Source organism: Chiloscyllium punctatum, chromosome 8 (assembly GCF_047496795.1).
Source record: "Chiloscyllium punctatum isolate Juve2018m chromosome 8, sChiPun1.3, whole genome shotgun sequence".
NCBI lineage: Eukaryota > Metazoa > Chordata > Chondrichthyes > Orectolobiformes > Hemiscylliidae > Chiloscyllium > Chiloscyllium punctatum.
Window position 1 is genome coordinate 106,283,268 of NC_092746.1, and position 19,345 is coordinate 106,302,612.

General features: G+C 45.2%; 1 protein-coding gene across 6 annotated transcripts in view; it reads right to left on the reverse strand.

Moving 5' to 3' along the window:
- Nucleotides 1-5,496, reverse strand: part of dnajb6b (DnaJ heat shock protein family (Hsp40) member B6b) — a 150,833-nt gene extending 145,337 nt beyond the window's left edge. Inside the window, exon 1 of one of the 6 annotated variants that reach the window (XM_072576207.1) lies at nt 5,404-5,496. The gene's annotated coding sequence lies outside the window, so the exon portion shown is untranslated. Of the gene's footprint in view, nt 1-5,348 lie in introns of all 6 variants that reach the window. The other 5 variants (XM_072576209.1, XM_072576208.1, XM_072576206.1 and 2 more) reach the window with 5 other exon arrangements.
- Nucleotides 5,497-19,345: the final 13,849 nt, after the last annotated feature.

Sequence of the window (19,345 nt, forward strand, 5' to 3'; positions counted from 1 at the left end):
AAGCTATGCCATAAAGCAGTATCTAGAGCAAATGGGTTGTTCATGTAGAAGAATTTGCAAGATAAAACTTACCAATTATAAGTGTACAGGATTCGGTTAGTGCTTAACAATATCACATTCAGTTCCAATTTACTACTGGTGGTTGAGTGGGGACAAGGGATTCTTTTTCAAGTTGGCAACCTGTGACCAGTTGGACTCCATAGGAATCAGTACTCTAAACTGTTGCGGTCCTAGCAGAATAGATTTTTAGTCTTTTCTACCATATACAAATGATAAAGTAAAAAATGAGACAGCGTTCCTAGAGGAACTAGATGTGACTTGGACAGCACATTCATACAAAAGGCTTCATAAACTGCACAGAAGTGCAATATATGCAAACTACACTCTAATAAAAATGATAATTAGACATTATTCTAGCAGGAATTCAAAGTCGTGCAAAAAATTTCAGATGAAAAAAAAGAGTCCAATCACACAGTCTCCTGGCACTTTCCCCTGCCACCGCAGGAACTGTAAAACCTGCGCCCACACCTCCTCCCTCACATCTATCCAAGGCCCTAAAGGAGCCTTCCACATCCAAAGTTTTACTTGCACATCCACTAATAATTTTTATTGTATCCGTTGCTCCCGATGCGGTCTCCTCTACATTGAGGAGACTGGGCGCCTCCTAGCAGAGCGCTTTAGGGAACATCTCCGGGACACCCACACCAATCAACCACACCGCCCCGTGGCCCAACATTTCAACTTCCCCTCCCACTCTGCCGAGGACATGGAGGTCGTGGGCCTCCTTCACCTCCGCTCCCTCACCACCAGATGCCTGGAGGAAGAACGCCTCATCTTCCGCCTCGGAACACTTCAACCCCAGGGCATCAATGTGGATTTCAACAGTTTCCTCATTTCCCCTTCCCCCACCTCACCCTAGTTCCACACTTCCAGCTCAGCACTGTCCCCATGACTTGTCCTACCTGCCTATCTCCTTTTCCACCTATCCACTCCACCCTGACCTATCATCTTCATCCCCTTCCTCACTCACCCATTGTACTCTGTGCTACTTTCACCCCACCCCAACCCTCCTCTAGCTTATCTCTCCACGCTTCAGGCTCACTGCCTTTATTCCTGAAGGGCTTTTGCCCGAAACGTCAATTTCGAAGCTCCTTGGATGCTGCCTGAACTGCTGTGCTCTTCCAGCACCACTAATCCAGGCTTGGGGGAAGAAACTGTTGCACAATCTGGCCATGACAAACCAAATGCTCCAGTATCTTTTGCCAGATGGCAGGAGGGAATAGAGTTTGGTGAGGGGTGTGCAGGGTCTTCCACAATGCTCTTAGCCTTTCAGATGCAACACATGGAGGGGGAAGAGACACTGACGATTTTTACAATATATATGAAAGACTTGGAGAAAAAAGTGAATTTACTATAGTCAAATTTGCAGACAAAACATAAATAAGTGGAAAAACAGGTCTTCATTCTCCATGTAAGTTTTCAGAAAGATGGAGTACAATGTGGGAAAACGCTCGGGGGGGGGTATTTATGCACAAAAGAGGGGTAGCACACCAGGGAATCGGAAATGGCAATGGAAGTTGGCCTTTATTTCAAAGGGATCAGATGCGGGGAGTAGTGTTACAGTTTCTGTGCAAGGTGCTGGGGAGTACATCTAGAGTACTGGAGAAGTTTTTTGATCCCTTTATTTAAGAAAGGTATCATTTTATTGGAGACAGTTGAGAAAGGGTTCACAAGATTGACCCTCAGTATGAAGAGACTGTCTTCTGAGCAAAAGCTCAACAGGTTGGGGCTCTACTCACAAGAGATTAAAAGAATGAGGTGGTCTTGTTGAAATAAAAGATTCTTAAGGGGCTTGATAGTATAAATGTTAACAGGATACTTCCTTTTGAGGGAGTCTAGGACCACAAAAAGTCATCAATTTAAGACTGAAATGAGGGCTGGGTGTCTTTGGCATTCCTTACCACAGAGAGCTGTGGGGATCAGAGTTCCAGGTTCAGAATCAGTAGGGGAATAAAGGGAACCAGAGAAAGGTTAGAATCAGTTATTTAATCCTATTGAATGGCATAACAAGCTTAAGGGCTGAAGAGCCTATTCTTCTTCTATTCACTTTGGTTGTATATGCTAACAGGCAGATTTGAACCAAAAATGATGTAGAATTACTTCCACAAAGGTTGTGAATTTGTGGAGTTCGCTACCAGAGTGGATTATTAATTACTAATGTCTTAAATGAATATGGAGTGCAGACAGGAAAGAGGGGCTGAAGCCAAAATGAGATCAGTCATAATCATTAAATGGCACAGTCGGCTCAAGGGGCTGAATTGCCTACTCCCACTCCTAGTTCTTCTATTCCACGTTGTTTATCAAATTACCTTTCAACTTAGATCCTAAACATAAATCTCTCCCCAATATAGATTCTGCTTGCATAGACAAAATCACAACATTGTCTGGGGCTAGGCTGAATGTATAGAGGTAAATCAGGTTGCAAGTTTACTGGCTGAGCTGGTAGATTTGTTCAGACGTTTCATCATCACACTAGGTAACATCAATGAGCTTCCAATGAAGCAGAGAACAAATCTACCAGCTCAGCAAGCAAACTTACAACCTGACCCACAATCCAAGCGACAAATCTTGTCCAAAAATCACAGAGGTAACTCATTTGCCAGACAATGGCCTTATGGGACACTCCAGTAGTGTGTGCGATGAAGGCCAACTCACTAAAGCAGGGATCACATTTGTACAACAAGGTAGGTAGGCTTAATCATGATTAAGTTGACCTCCGAGACCAAACGCAATTTCAAAAGCAGTCAAAAAATAATTCAATGGATTAGCTGCCTTCCCAACCTCCCGCAACTACAAACTGCCTAGGTTTTCAAATCTGTTCCTCTCCACTCTCAAAAGATAACACTTAAGTTAAGAACTTGAAACGGTGTCAGGAAAAAATTAAACACCATTGAACAAAGTGAACAGGATGCCCTGATGAAAGGTCACAGACCTGAAACATTAACTTCTGTCCATGTACACTGCCAGATAAGTGCTTCCAGCACATTTGCTTTTATTAAAATGAACAGACCTTTACATAAAGGCAACTCCAGACATACCACTAACCATATATTGAACAGACAAGAGCATAACGCACAAACACTAGGTATTAGAGTCTATACCACCAATTAGATCATTGCTGACCAGATAACCCTCAACTGGATTAGTGGTACTAGAAAAGCACAGCAGTTCAGGCAGCATCCAACGAGCAGCGAAATCGACGATTCGGGCAAAAGCCCTTCATCAGGTGCCCGAAATGTCAATTTCGCTGCTCGTTGGATGCTGCCTGAACTGCTGTGCTCTTCCAGCACCACTAATCCAGTATTTGGTTTTCAGCATCTGCAGTCATTGTTTTTACCCAGATAACCCTCAAGTCCACTTTCCTGTATTCCCCCCAACACCCCTCTATTCTTTTACTGGATTCCTTTAAAAGTTCACTCAAATATACTTATGGCCCAGTCTCTACAGCCCTCTGCAATAAAGAGCTCCACAGATTCACTACCCTCAGAAGACAGAAGAGGAGTTTCTGTGCTAGTGTATGATCCCTTATTCTGACATTATGCCCTTTGGTTTGAAATCTCCATCAGGGAAGAAAAACCTTTTCACAACTACCTTATCTTGTATGTTTCAACAAAACCATTTATCAATCTTCCAAACTCCAGGAATACAAACTCCACCTTTTGAAATATTACCCCTCCACCCCCAGAATCAGACCAGTGAATCTTCTCTAGACTGCCTTCAATGCAAGTTCATTAAATGAGGGAATCTAAACTGTTCACAGTATTCCAAGTGTGGTCTGACTTGGGGCCTGTACCTTTTTAGCAGAATTTTTATACACCACCCCTTAAATAAAGGCCAACATTCCATTGACTTTTGCTTCAAAACAAGAAGTCTTGAGAAAAATAAAAAAAAAGGAAGAAATTCTAAGATCTAGTATTAAACTACTAGATCTTACACACCAGGGGGTGGGTCTGGACGGGATGCACTCCGGAGCGTCAGTGTGGACTCAATAGGGTGAATAGCCCATTTCCACACTGTAGGGAATTTTATGATTCAGGTTCCCTACTTAAGTTGAATAAATTGATCATGTACAAGTAAAAATAAGTTTCAGTGCATAAGTTAACATTTTCACTGCCAATCTGTGAATTATTAATAAAGCTACTCAAACAAACCTATGATTTCCAAATTATTCAGTATCATGAAGTTCCAGAATCTGAAGCTCCAAATGCTAATTTATTTGCAGCACCTACTTTTTCCCCCCTCTAAGATGATCGATAAAATCTCACCTTTTGGTCACCTGCCCTGATAACTCATGATTCATTGTCAAAAGTTGCTCGAGACTCTTACAAAGCACCTTCGGATGGGAAATTTATTGTTAAAAGCTCATTTCCTAGCCCAACTGCCAGGAACTGCAACACACTCACTCGACACCATAAAATTAACGCATTATCAAAGTGGACAGGATGTCCCTGATGAAACCTCGACACGACGGAGGGAGAGAGAATTAATCAGTTCCACTCGATAAATTTCGCATTTCGGGGTAGGAAAGAGCAACGAACAGCGAAGAGTTATTCGATGATCTGCAGCGAGCACAAAGGTAGCCAGGAAATGTTTCGACAGTAGCAAACACCTAATTTAAATAAAACGTATCGAAACAGCAGCAAACGCTGGAATACCGTCGGCAATCACAGTATGGGAAAGACTGGAGACCGGAATGCCACCAAGTCTACTACATTAGAGCGAGGGGTCCCGAACGGTCATATCGCTCTCCGAATGAGGCCGATTTTGTCGCACTAATAAATTTCAGATCGCTTGGGGCTAAAGACCTTCAGGTTACCGCGACCGGAGCACAGCGATGTTTACAAAGGACTGGCAGCGGGTGACGGGGAGGATGACTGGAGTGGGGGGAGGGAGAAAGCAGCGGGAGCGGGGGGGAAGCGACGACGTTGGGGGGAATGGGTTGGGAGAATTCGCGCAGGAGAGTTGGGGGGGGGGGGGGGGTGTTAGGGATGAATAAAAGCTGTCTTTAATCGGTCAGTACCCTGTCTCCCTCACAACCCGATTCCTCAAATGAAATTAGCTTTACTCCACCACTGCTGACAGGCCCTCGTTCGCTGCATTTACATAAACCGAAACACAGTGGTGGCGCTTCCCCCATTTTGTTTTCTCCCTCTTCCTCCCCCCAACTTTGTTCCTTCCCCTCCGTCGCCTCAGATCGGCCGCTTTGCCCTCGTCCACCATGAATGCGAGTCGACGACACCCGCAACCGGTTATGCGGTGGGAGGTCACGCCGCCGCCTTCCTTCTCACCTCCCGGATCCGTGTGCCCGCTCCAGTCAACTGCAGCCCGGCCTTACCCACTCACCGCCAACTCCTGGTCTAGAAACATCCACCGGCCGCCGAATGAGACGGGGGAAGAAAAAACGCCGTTTCGTCACTTCCGTCTGACAGTTATTACGTCACTGTGACGTCGCGCGGCAGCTGTCCTGTGACGTCACATCAGAAATTTCTGGAAAATAGCGAGTGACCAGTGGCCAGGCATCACGTGGTGATAAGAAGCTGACCTACTCGTAAATAACACAAGTAGGGAATACCCAAACAGTGGAGTTTTGAAGAGTGAGAGGTGATCTCAATGAAACATATGGGACTCTTGAGGAACTTGACAGGGTTGTATGCTGAGAGGTTGTTCCCCCTCATGGGAGGGTTTAGGAACGAAGAGCATAGCTTCAGGTTAGAGGGACCCCAATTTAAGACTGATATGAGGGTTGTGGACTCTTTGCCTCAGAGACTTGTGGGGGCAGAGTCCATGTGTACATTTAAGGCTAAAGTAATATTCTTAGTTAATCATGGAATTAAGGGTTGTGCGGACAAGGCAGGAAAGTGAACATGAAGAATGTCTGACCAGCCATGCTTATATTGAATGGTGGAACAGGCTTGAGGAACTCCTGTTCCTAAGACTTAAGGTCTTATGATAGTACAGGTTAGAACTCACCTTTGATACTAAAAGAGAAAATGCTGCAAAATGTCAGCAGGTCTGGCAGCATCTGTAAAGAGAGAAAAGAGCTGATGTTTTGAGTCTAATTGACCATTTGTCAAAGCTTTTATTTTTTACACCTTTGATACTGCTCGAATTCGCACCTGGGCTGTCTGGTCCAGAAGTGGGACATTACACTGTGACACCCTCTTTAGACACAATCATGCACAATCAGCCTTACTTTTCACAATAATCCCATTTTTGTTGGAGATGAGGAAATGTTAAGCAAATACTTAATAGAATTTAGAAGAATGAAACTTATAAGACTGACAGTACTTGACACAGTGGATGCTGAGAGGATGTTTCCTCCAAGAGCAATCTTGAATGGTGCAGACCTTGGTTTAAAAATATGAGATGACCCATTTAAAACTGAGACAATAAGCTGTGGAGTCTACTTCCCCCAGAATCAGTGGTTGCTGAATTTGTTCAAGACAGAGTTAGATGAGTATTTGATAGGAGGGATGAAATGGTTAATGGGGATTGGGCACTAAGGAGAGTGGAATTGAGCCCCACAGTCACATCAGCTTAATCTTATCAGACAGCAAAAAAATGTGCAAATGGCTACTCCTTGTTCTTGTGTTCTTGATTTGAGTATTGTTGAGATATGATAAAACAAAATTAAAAATCACATAATGGGAGATTCAAGATGGCAGCAACCCAGCAAATCTGAGTCTGTAGTGCTCTGCCTAAGACTGGCAAAGTGGGGCACCTGCCTTCACCACACCCTTTAAATCATTTAAGATAGCTTTTTCCCAGCATAGTTAGTCATTTTACATCAAACTTGGACAGTTTGGTGTTGTTTTAAAATGACTAAGGGCAAAAGTTCTCACAGTTCACAACAGGCAGGGATCCCTCCTGCAGCAGCAGAGACGCCTGTGGCCACTTCGGGGGACTTACCTGCAGAGGGGAGTCTGATGTCCTGCATCAACAAACTTCAAGAGAAGATTGACGCCTTTATTGAGGAGTCCAGGTCCAGGTGGGAGTCGTTCTCAGTCATGCTGCAGAAGCATGACCGAGAAATCGAAAAACTCGAACAGCGCGTCAGAGGGGTGGAGCAATGGGCCGTGGCCTCGGACACTGCTGCCGAGTCATCCGTGGGTCAGGTCCGGGCTCTTGAGCAGTGAATCCGGACCTTGGAGGAGCACATCAACGGCCTCGACAATCGGGGCCGTCGAAAAAATATTCGGTTACTGGGCCGAATGGGAAGAGGAAGGCCAGCTTGTAGACTTGCTGGAGTGATGGCTCCCACAAATATTAAAGTTGGACTCGGGATCAAGCCAGGTGAGGGTGGAGTGGGCCCACTGGGTTGCTGTATGCAGGCCTGGGTCGGACCAGCGCCCCCGCCAGGTTCTATTCCGACTCCAACATTATAGAGAAAAGAAATGTCCCTGGAAGCTTCCAGAGTCCTGGGGAAAGATCCCCAGGCCATGATGCACAAGGGTTCCAGGATAATGTTATTTCAGGACTTCTCTGCAGCCTGGTCAGCAACAGGAAGGCATTCGATGAGGCGAAGAAGCATCTAAGAGACCTAAATATTCAATACTCCATGCATTACCCGGCAATGCTGCGCTTCAGCCACAAAGGTTCCGTATATAACTTTGGATCACCAGAAAAAGCAAAAGAATTCTTGTACTCTCTTAAATAGTCTGTGGGACTTAAACCGTATGAATAATGATTTTATTTTGCCTCCCCACGTTTACCCTTTTTCCTTCTTCACCTCTTTTCCATTATCTTTCCCTGGGGGGGGGGGGCGCTTGTTCTTTACTCTCTCTTTGGTTTCTTTTTTACACATTGTGTGGCTTATTCGATTTGTGTGTGGGGGGGGGGGGGGGGGGTTCTTTTGTTTTACCTTTCATTAGAGCGGGGTTTTCTTCTTTTGTCATTTTACTTAGTTACCAAGTACTTGCTGGGATTGTAACTTCGTAGTTTTTTATATTTATATTTTGCATTATGCTTGCTAAACACACCTAGGTGTTGGTGTGGGTCACTCACTTTTAAGTTTGGTTTTATAGAATACTTGAATTTGTCTACTCCATTTATAATGACTGGGCCGAGGACAGGGACCTAGTTAGGAGAGGTCATGTTAGGGTTATTGACAGGTAGTCATGACCCCTGGGAGCAAGGGGGAAAGTCTCCCTTCAAATATGTTTTGCATTTTTTATTACTTAGGAATCTTTTTAATTGTGTTGGTGTAAATGTTTTAAAGAATTTTTTCATTTGTGAATTTTCTATGGTCTTTATTCAATGTATTTTGGGTGGGGTTCTTCCTCCTGGGGGGTTTTGGGCTTGCCTGGATGATCATGGCTAGCCATTCACTTAGGTGGTGCACCTGGATGGAAAAAGGTATTATCAAGTCTCAAAAAAGAAAGGGTTGTCATAGCTCTCTTACAGAAGACACATCTACTTGACAAAGGGCACTTAAAGCTACAACAGGGTGGGTTTGATCAGGCTTTTTTCTCATCTTTTAGTTCAAAAAGTAGGAGAGTAGTCATTTGCATTCGGAAGAATCTTCCTTTCCAAATGTTAAGCCAGATAAAAGATGAGTCTGGATGGTTTATACTGATCAAAGCCCTAATATATGGAGAGGAAGATGAAATTTTGAATCTTTATTGCCCTCCGGCGCACCCCTTTAAATTTGTAACGGAAGCATTCTCTAAGTTGATGGCTTTTGGGGTCCGCCATACAGTGATAGGAGGAGATTTTAACTGTATTATGGATCCAGAGACAGATAGGATACCTAAGAGGACTATGGGTATATCTCTTAGATCTAGACAACTGGCAGATCTGAATAAGGAGCTAGGGCTAGTAGATGTGTGGAGGTGCCTTCACCCACAGGGTAGAGACTTTACTTTCTACTCGAACCCACACAAGTGCCATACCAGAATTGATATGTTCTTTGCTCCCTCGACCCTTTTGAATTCCATATTGTCTTGTAAAATAGGTAATATAGCTATTCCTGATCATGCCGCAATATATATGGAAGTCAAGACTAGGGATGATGGGATAGGCCCCCCGACATTGGTGTATTGATTCTTTCTTATTGAAGGATAGCAAATTTATAAAATATTTTTCTCAGGAGTTCAAAACCTTTTTGGAAATTATTTCAGGTACGGCCAGTAACCCGTCGACGATGTGGAAGACCATTAAGGCTTATGCACGAGGTTTGGTCATCTCATATTCTGCGACCCAGAAAAGACAAAAGGGAGAACAACAGCACCTGCTCGAGGCTCGCTTGAAGGCAGCTCAGACAGCGTCTGTTGATAGGCCCTCTATTACTAAGCAACGAAGGATCACAGCCCTTAGGACAGCCTTGAATACTGCACTTACCCAAACAGCAAAGAGGGAAATATTTTTTGCAAAGCAGAGATTATATGAATATAGCGACAAGCCTGGCAGATACCTAGCATACCTTGCTCAGAAAAAAAAGGTTCTTCAAGCTATTGCGTCCATTAGAGAAAGTGCTGGTACTTTGACTTGTGATCGTAAAAAGATGAATACAGCTTTTAGAAAGTTCTGTTTTGAACTGTATAAATCGCAGGACTGTGAGGATAGAACTGAGAAAATGGAGTACTTCTTTAAAATCTTGGGCCTTTTCGGGCTTAACCTCGGAGCAGGTGTCAATCTTGAATGTCCCCCTGACAACCCAGGAAGTACTCAATGCAATTAGACAGCTTAAGAGTGGCAAAGCGTCTGGACCAGACGGATTCCAGGTTGAGCTTTATAAAGAATTTATAGGGGAACTGGCTGGGCCACTCATAAATATGTATAATTACTCACATAGTCAGGACTGCCTCCCGCCTTCGTTGAGAGAAGCAAATATCTCTCATCCATAAAAAAGCAAAGGCCCCAGAAGATTGTTCATCATATAGACCAATATCCTTGCTAAATGTGGATTTTAAAATTCTTTCTAAAATGTTAGCATTAAAATTGAAGAGGGTCTTACCATGCATCATAAAAGAGGACCAGATGGGGTTTATTAAGGGCAGCAGATCAACTAATAACATTGGAAGGGTCTTAAACATGATACAAGCCTGTCAACAGAGAAGAATACCGGGGTTAGTTGTCTCCTTGGACGCAATGAAGGCATTTGATCGGGTAGAACGGCCATATGATTTTTAAACTCTGGAAAGGTTCGGTGTCGGAGAGGTATTTTCTAAATGGGTCTCAGTATTATACAATACCCCAAAGCAGCTGTGATCACCAATGGTTTAGGTTCAGATAGCTTCAGTGTTGGTAGGGACTGTCGTCAGGGATGTCCTCTCTCACCATTATTATTCGCGCCAGTAATCGAACCACTAGCGGAAGCTATAGTAACTGACCCTAACATAGCGGCTCCGAGGGTTGGTTCGGGTAAACATAAAATTACTGTCTATGCAGATGATGTCCTCTTCTTAAGTGATCATTCGCTATCCGTGCCCCACCTAATTCAAGTGGTCAATCTATTTAGTACGTTCTCAGGCTATAAAATAAATTTTATGAAATCTGAGGCCATGGGTGGTCTCGCCAGTATATCCAACTTACCGGACGGATCTTGCTTTCCTTTTCGGTGGTCACTGGAAGGTTTTCTATACTTAGGTATTTTTATCACCCCAATATTTGGTCAGCTGTATAAAGTCAACTTTGTGCACCTATTAGAGAAAATAAGGCAGGACCTTCAACACTGGGGAGATCTCCCAATATCCTGGTTAGGCAGAGTAGCCCTAGTTAAAATGAATATTCTACCTCGTCTTCTATATCCTATGAGAATGCTCCCTCTGATGTTGCCAAGACTGGCGTTGCGTAAGCTCCACGGCTGGCTTGGTTCCTTTATCTGGAATCATAGACAGTCCCTTATCAAATTAGAAAAGCTGCAGCTTCCACAGGCAAGGGGAGGACTGGACTTTGAGGAGAAAGTGAGGACTGCAGATGCTGGAGATCAGAGCTGAAAATGTGTTGCTGGAAAAGCACAGCAGGTCAGCCAGCATCCAAGGAACAGGAGAATCGATGTTTTGGGCATAAGCCTTCTTCAGGAATGAGGAAAGTGTGTCCAGCAGGCTAAGATAAAAGGTAGGGAGGAGGTACTTGGGGGAGGGGCATTGGAAATGCGATAGGTGGAAGGAGGTCAAGGTGAGGGTGATAGACCAGAGTGGGGTGGGGGCGGTCAGGAAGAAGATTGCAGGTTAGGAAGGCGGTGCTGAGTTCGAGGGATTTGACTGAGACAAGGTGGGGGGACGGGAAATGAGGAAACTGGAGAAATCTGAGGATATGCCTTGTGGTTGGAGGGTTCCTAGGCGGAAGATGAGGCGCTCTTCCTCCAACCGTCGTGTTGCTATGGTCTGGCGATGGAGGAGTCCAAGGACCTGTATGTCCTTGGTGGAGTGGGAGGGGGAATTGAAGTGTTGAGCCACGGGGTGGTTGGGTTGGTTGGTCCAGGTGTCCCAGAGATGTTCTCTGAAACATTCCGCAAGTAGGCAGCCTGTCTCCCCAATATAGAGGAGGCCACATTGGGTGCAGCGGATGCAATAAATGATGTGTGTGGAGGTGCAGGTGAATTTGTGGCGGATATGGAAGTATCTCTTGGGGCCTTGGAGGGAAGTAAGGGGGGAGGTGTGGGTGCAAGGTTTGCATTTCTTACGGTTGCAGGGGAAGGTGCCGGGAGTGGAGGTTGGGTTGGTGGGTGGTGTGGACCTGACGAGGGAGTCACGGAGGGAGTGGTCTTTTCGGAACACTGATAGGGGAGGGGAGGGAAATATATCCCTGGTGGTGGGGTCCGTTTGGAGGTGGCGGAAATGACGGCGGATGATACGCTGTACATGGAGGTTGGTGGGGTGGTAGGTGAGGACCAGTAGGGTTCTGTCCTGGTGGCGGCTGGAGGGGCGGGGCTCAAGGCTGGAGGAGCGGGAAGTGGAGGAGATGCGGTGGAGGGCATCGTCGACCACGTCTGGGGGGAAATTACAGTCTTTGAAGAAGGAGGCCATCTGGGTTGTACAGTATTGGAACCGTGTTTTTACAGGGGAAGGGTGGGAGGAGGTGTAGTCTAGGTAGCTGTGGGAGTCAGTTGGTTTATAGTAAATGTCCGTGTTGATTCGGTCGCCCGAGATAGAAATGGAAAGGTCTAGGAAGAGGAGGGAGGAGTCTGAGACGGTCCAGGTGAATTTGAGGTCGGGGTGGAAGGTGTTGGTAAAGTAGATGAACTGTTCAACCTTCTCGTGGGAGCACGAGGCAGCACCGATACAGTCATCGATGTAGCGGAGGAAAAAGTGGGGGGTGGTGCCAGTGTAGCTACGGAAGATGGACTGTTCCACATGTCCTACGAAGAGGCAGGCATAGCTGGGGCCCATGCGGGTGCCCATGGCTACTCCTTTGGTTTGGAGGAAGTGGGAGGATTGGAAAGAGAAGTTGTTCAGGGTGAGGACCAGTTCAGTCAGTCGAAGGAGGGTGTCAGTTGAAGGGTACTGATTGGTACAGCGGGACAGGAAGAAGCGGAGGGCTTTGAGTCCTTCATGATGGGGGATGGAGGCGTACAGGGACTGGATGTCCATGGTGATGATAAGGCGTTGGGGACCGGGGAAGCGAAAATCATGGAGGAGGTGGAGGGTGTGGGTGGTGTCCCGAACGTAGGTGGGGAGTTCTTGGAGTAAGGGGGACAGGACCATGTCGAGGTATGCAGAGATGAGTTCGGTGGGGCAGGAGCAGGCTGAGACAATGGGTTGGCCGGGGCAGTCAGGTTTGTGGATTTTGGGCAGGAGGTAGAAACGGGCGGTGCGGGGTTGTGGGACTATGAGGTTGGAGGCGGTGGATGGGAGATCCCCTGAGGTGATGAGGTTATGGATGGTCTGGGAGATGATGGTTTGGAGGACTGGACTTTCCAGTCTTTAGGAGGTATCAGTTGAGCTCTTTATTATCTTATGTAGCTGATTGGGTCTCTTGTGACCCACAATCTATTTGGTTAGATATTGAGATCCTCCCAAGCAAAGTGTCCCCTCATCAATCTTTTATTTATGGATAAGATGAAAACTATTATGGACTATTGCAAAAACCCTATTGTATTAAATACAATTAAAGCCTGGAGGATAATGCAACAAGATGAGGGTAACCTGCAAAAAACCTCCCTTATACTCCTATAGTGGGAGCATCGGCATTTCAGCCAGGACTGACGGATGCTACATTTAAAACTTGGAAGTCCAGACGTATCTCTTGCTTGGGCGACCTGTTCAATGGGGAGGTTATGATGTCTTTTGAGCAGTTGCACCAGAAGTTTGGACTGCCTAACAGGGGCCTTTTTCAGTATTTCCAAGTACGAGATTATATACAGAAGAAGACCACACTGATAGGCAATCCTTTCAAGTCAGGTATGGAGAGAAGAGTATTATGGCCGATGGGGCCGCCCTCGGTCAGTACCCTTTATCACCCATTATATAATGAGGTATCGAAAGACGTGGAACAATTATTTAAAACATGGAACCAAGAATTGGGTTTAGAAATCTCTTCAGAAATGTGGAAGAACATTTGGGAAAATGCCAGAAAGATTTCTATTTGTAATAGAACTCAAGCTATTCAATTAAAGATACTCCACATGGCTCATATAGCACCTGAACGACTCGCAAAATTTAAGGTAGGCGCATCCCCAGTGTGTCCTAAATGCAAAATACAAGTTGGCACTCTTACACATTGTCTATGGATATGCTATAAGATCTACAGGTATTGGGACAGAATAGCAAATGCCTTGACAGAGATCTTGGGTATGGAGATTAGATTGGATCCAGTGTCTCTATTCTTGGGCTTTTCAGAATTTCCCTCCCTGGACGTGCACGGGAGGAAACTATTTTCCATTCTCTTCTTTTGTGCAAGGAAAAATATTTTAGTAAATTGGACAGCTGAAGGCCCTTCAGGACTTTCGAACTGGTACAGGTTAATCATGGAATATATTCCTCTTGACTTCCTCACAAATATGGTGCACCAAAATACTGAATTACTCTATAAAATATGGTGGCCCTTTTTGAACTATATCAACACAGATATTTCGGCCATATTGTCCAGGGCTTTTGTCCAGCTGTGGTAATGGCTCTGTCTGGTCCGGGGACCCCTGGGAGGAGGAATCCCATATATATTCGGGTTTTATTATGACTTGATGTAAATATATTTTGAGCATGTACTTAGTTATTTAATTATTCTGTTGATTATGGCTATAATGTATGATATCCTATTTTATGTTTGGTTGTTTGTAGGATAGATGAGTAGTTAGTTGGGTTTTTTCTTTCGTTTATGTTTCGGTTATTATTTATTTCTTTTCTTATTTATTTAATATTATATTGGTGTTTATACTTGTTTGTTTTACTTGTGTAATTTTGTAAAAAAATGTTGTGGTTCTGTTCGCTGAGCTGGGAATTTGTCTTGCAAACGTTTTGTCCCCTGTCTAGGTGACATCCTCAGTGCTTGGGAGCCTCCTGTGAAGCGCTTCTGTGCTGTTTCCTCCGGCATTTATAGTGGCCTGTCTCTGCCGCTTCCGGTTGTCAGTTCCAGCTGTGCGCTGTAGTGGCCGGTATATTGGGTCCAGGTCGATGTGTTTGTTGATAGAGTCTGTGGATGAGTGCCATGCCTCTAGGAATTCCTTGGCTGTTCTCTGTTTGGCTTGCCCTATAATGGTAGTGTTGTCCCAGTCGAATTCATGTTGCTTGTCATCTGTGTGTGTGGCTACTAAGGCTAGCTGGTCGTGTCGTTTCGTGGCTAGTTGGTGTTCATGGATACGGATCGTTAGCTGTCTTCCTGTTTGTCCTATGTAGTGTTTTGTGCAGTCCTTGCATGGGATTTTGTACACCACATTGGTTTTGCTCATGCTGGGTATCAGGTCCTTCGTCCTGGTGAGTTGTTGTCTGAGAGTGCCTGTTGGTTTGTGTGCTGTTATGAGTCCTAGTGGTCGCAGTAGTCTGGCTGTCAGTTTGGAAGTGCTCCTGATGTATGGTAGTGTGGCTAGTCCTTTGGGTTGCGGCATGTCCAGCTAACGATCCGTATCCATGAACACCAACTAGCCACGAAACGACACGACCAGCTATCCTTAGTAGCCACACACACAGATGACAAGCAACATGAATTCGACTGGGACAACACTACCATTATAGGGCAAGCCAAACAGAGAACAGCCAAGGAATTCCTAGAGGCATGGCACTCATCCACAGACTCTATCAACAAACACATCGACCTGGACCCAATATACCGGCCACTACAGCGCACAGCTGGAACTGACAACCGGAAGCGGCAGAGACAGGCCACTATAAATGTCGAAGGAAACAGCACAGAAGCGCTTCACAGGAGGCTCCCAAGCACTGAGGATGTCACCTAGACAGGGGACAAAACGTTTGCAAGACAAATTCCCAGCTCGGCAAACAGAACCACAACAACGAGCACCCGAGCTACAAATCTTCTCCCAAACTTTGTAAAAAATGTTTTAAAATTTTCTTTTTTCAATAAATATACACCTATAAAAAAAATCACACAACACCAGGCTATTGTCCAACAGGTTTATTTGGAGCACTAGCTTTCAGGGTGCCGCTCCTCCATTAGGGCAAAACAAGTAGCTTTGTCAAAAGGAGCAACCTTACACATTATTTAGGAAGAAGACAGGATTCTTAAGGGGGAGGGAGAGCAGCCAGAAGTCATGGTACACATCGGTACCAATGACATAGTTAGGGACAGGGAGGAGGACCTGAAAAGACAATATAGGGAGTTAGGTTGGAAGCTAGAAGGCAGGACAAGCAGAGTAGTAGTCTCAGGATTACTATAGTTGCCACGTGCTAGTGAGGCTAGGAATAGAGAGAGAGTGCAGATGAACATGTGACTGCTGGGCTGGTGTAGGAGGGAGGGCTTCAGTTACACAGATCATTGGGATACCTTTTGGGAAAAGTGGGACCTGTACAAGAAGAATGGGTTGCACCTGAACTGGGGGGGCTGGCAGGGGTACCAATATCCTGGGCCGGAGGTTTGCTAGAGTTCTTTGGGAGGGTTTAAACTAGATTGACGGGTGTTTGAAACTTGAGCTACAGATCAGATGATGGAATAGATAGTGAAAAGCTAGATAAAGTGTGCAGAGAGTCTGTGAGGTGAGATAAGTCCTTGGCAGGGTAAACGTGCAGCCAGTTTGATGGCTTGAAGTGTATCTATTTTAATGCTAAGTTAAAAATCACACAACACCAGGTTATAGTCGAACAGGTTTAATTGGAAGCACTAGCTTTCGGAGCGCTGCTCCTTCATCAGGTGGTTGTGGAGTAAGAAGTATCAGGAATAAGGGTGACAAAATCAGGCCATGCATGACTATTTGGAAGTATGATGTGGCCATTACAGAGACTTGGATATCAAAGGAGTAGGAATGGTTGTTGGATATTCCAGAATTTAGATGTCTCAAAAGGAATTAGCGGGGGGGGGGCGGGGGGAGCACGTAGATAAAAGAGGTGGGCAGTGGCATTACTAATAGTGTAACAACTGCAGAAAGGGGGGTCATTGAGGAGAGTTTGTCTACAGAGTCAGTATGAGTGGAAGTCAGAAATAATAAATAAGGAATCACTTTATTGAGAGTTTTCTACAGGCCCCCTAACAGCAAGAGACACAGAAGAGAGTTTGGGAGTCAGATTTTGCAAAGGTGCTGAGGTAATCGGGTTGTCATGGGTGACTTTAACTTCCCTAATATTGATTGGAACCTACTTAGTTCAAATAGTTTGGATGGAGTACTTTTTGTCAGGTGTGTTCCAGGAAGGGTTCCTAATGCAATACGTAGACAAGCCGACTGGAAGGGAGGCCATATTGGATTTGGTGCTTGGCAACAAGCCATGCTGGCTGTCAGATTTCTAATTGTTAGAGCATTTCGGTAATAGTGATCATAACTCTCTGACCATTACTATACTCATGGAGAGGGAGAGGAGCAAATGGTATGGGAGAGTATTTAATCGGAGGGGGGGAATTACAATGCTATTAGGCAGGAACTGGGACATCTAAATTGGGAACAGATGTTCTCAGGGAAAAGCATGTCAGATATGCAAAGATTGTTTAGGAAGCACTTTCTGATAGTGCTGGACAGGTTTGTCCCATTGAGGCAAGGAAGGGATGGTAGGTTGAAAGAACTTTGGGTGACAAGGGATGTAGAACATCTAGTCAAGAGGAAGAAGGAAGCTTACTTAAGGTTGAGGAGGCAAGGATCAGACAGGGCTTTAGAGGGTTACAAGGTAGCCAGGGAGGAACTGAAGAATGGACTTAGGAAGCTAGAAGGGGACATGAAAAAGCTTTTGCATATAGGATTAAGGAAAACCCTCTGGCATTCTAAACTAAATGAGCGGCACGATGGCTCAGTGGTTAGCTCTGCTGCCTCACAGCACCACGGTCTCAGGTTCAATTCCAGCCTTGGGTGACTGTCTGTGTGAAGTTTGCACATTCTCCCTGTGTCTGCGTGGGTTTCCTTCAGGTGCTCCGGTTTCCTCCCACAGTCCTAAGATGTGCCAGTCAGGTGAATTGGCCATGCTGAATTGCCCGTAGTATTAGGTGCATTAGTCAGAGGGAAATGGGACTGAGTGGGTTACTTTTCGGAGGGTTGGTGTGGACTTGTTGGGCCAATGGGCCTGTTTCCATGCTATAGGGAATCTAATCTAGTCTAATCTTATGTGATGAACAAGAGGATGGCCAGAGTGAGGTTAGAGCCGATCAGGGATAGTGGAGGGAACTTGCGCCTAAGATCGGAGGAAGAAAGGGAGGTCTTGAATGAATACTTTGCTTCAGCATTCATTACTGAGAGGGACCTTGATGTTTCTGATGACAGCATGGAACAGACTGATATGCTAGAACAGGTTGATGTTAGGAAGGAGGATGTATTAATGTCTTGTCCAGCTGAAGCATGACCTTGTGGCTCCAAAACTCAATCCACCTACCAATAAATGCCAACACACCATATGCCTTCTTGACAACCCTATCAACCTGGATGGTAACTTTAAGGGATTTATGCATCTGGACACCGAGATCTCTCTGTTTATCTACACTGCCAAGAAGTTTATCATTAGACCAGTACTTTGTTTCTTCCGAAGTGAAATACCTCACTCTTTTCTGCATTAAACTCCATTTGCCACTTCTCAGTCTAGCTCTGCATCTTATCTATGTCCCTCTGTAACCCACAATATCCTTCAACACTATCCATAACTCTGCCTACTTAGTGTCATCTGCAATTTACTAACCCATCCTTCTACATCCACATCCAGATCATTTATACAAATGACAACTGCAGTGGTTCCAAAACAGATCCTCGCGGCACACTGCTGGTAACTGAGCTCCTGGATGAACATTTCCCATCAACCACCATCTTCTGTCTTTCAGTTAGCCAACTTCTGATCCAATCCACAAAATCACCTTCAATCCCAAAATTGTATTTTGTGCAATAGCCTACCAGGGCCTGGGAAATGAATATTCAAGGCTACACGTGCTATCGTAAGGACAGACTGACAGGGGGGGTGGGGTGGCCTTGTTGGTAAAGGAGGATATTCAGTCCCTTGCGCGGGGGGACCTAGAGTCAGGGGATGTAGAGTCAGTGTGGATAGAGCTTCGAAACACTAAGGGTAAAAAGACCCTCATGGGAGTCATCTACAGGCCCCCAAACAGTAGTCTGGATGTCGGATGTAAGTTGAATCGGGAGCTGAAATTGGCTTGTCGCAAAGATGTTACTACAGTTGTTATGGGGGATTTTAACATGCAGGTAGACTGGGAGAATCAGGACGGTATCGGGCCTCAAGAAAGAGACTTTGTGGAGTGCCTCAGAGATGGATTTTTAGAGCAGCTGGTGCTGGAGCCGACCAGGGATAAGGCGATTCTGGATCTGGTATTGTGTAACAAACCAGAATTGGTCAGTGACCTCGAAGTGAAGGAGCCATTGGGAAGTAGTAACCATAATACAATAAGCTTCAATCTGCAATTTGAGAGGGAGTGGGTACAATCGGAAGTGACAATATTTCAGTTGAATAAAGGGAAATATGGAGCTATGAGGGAGCAACTGGCCAAAGTTCAATGGTGCAATACCTTAACAGGGAAGACCGTGGAGGAACAATGGCGGATATTTCTATGTATAATGCAGAAGTTGCAGGATCAGTTCATTCCTAAAAGGAAGAAAGATCCCAGGAGGAGACATGGGCGGCCGTGGCTGACGAGGGAAGTAAAGAGGGTCATTTGAGTGGGAGGGTCATTTGAGTGGGAGCAGCGGCCGAGGAAAAACGAACCCGGGAGACTACAGCTAAGGTAAGACAGTTTGTTTCAAAATTACTTACCTGTA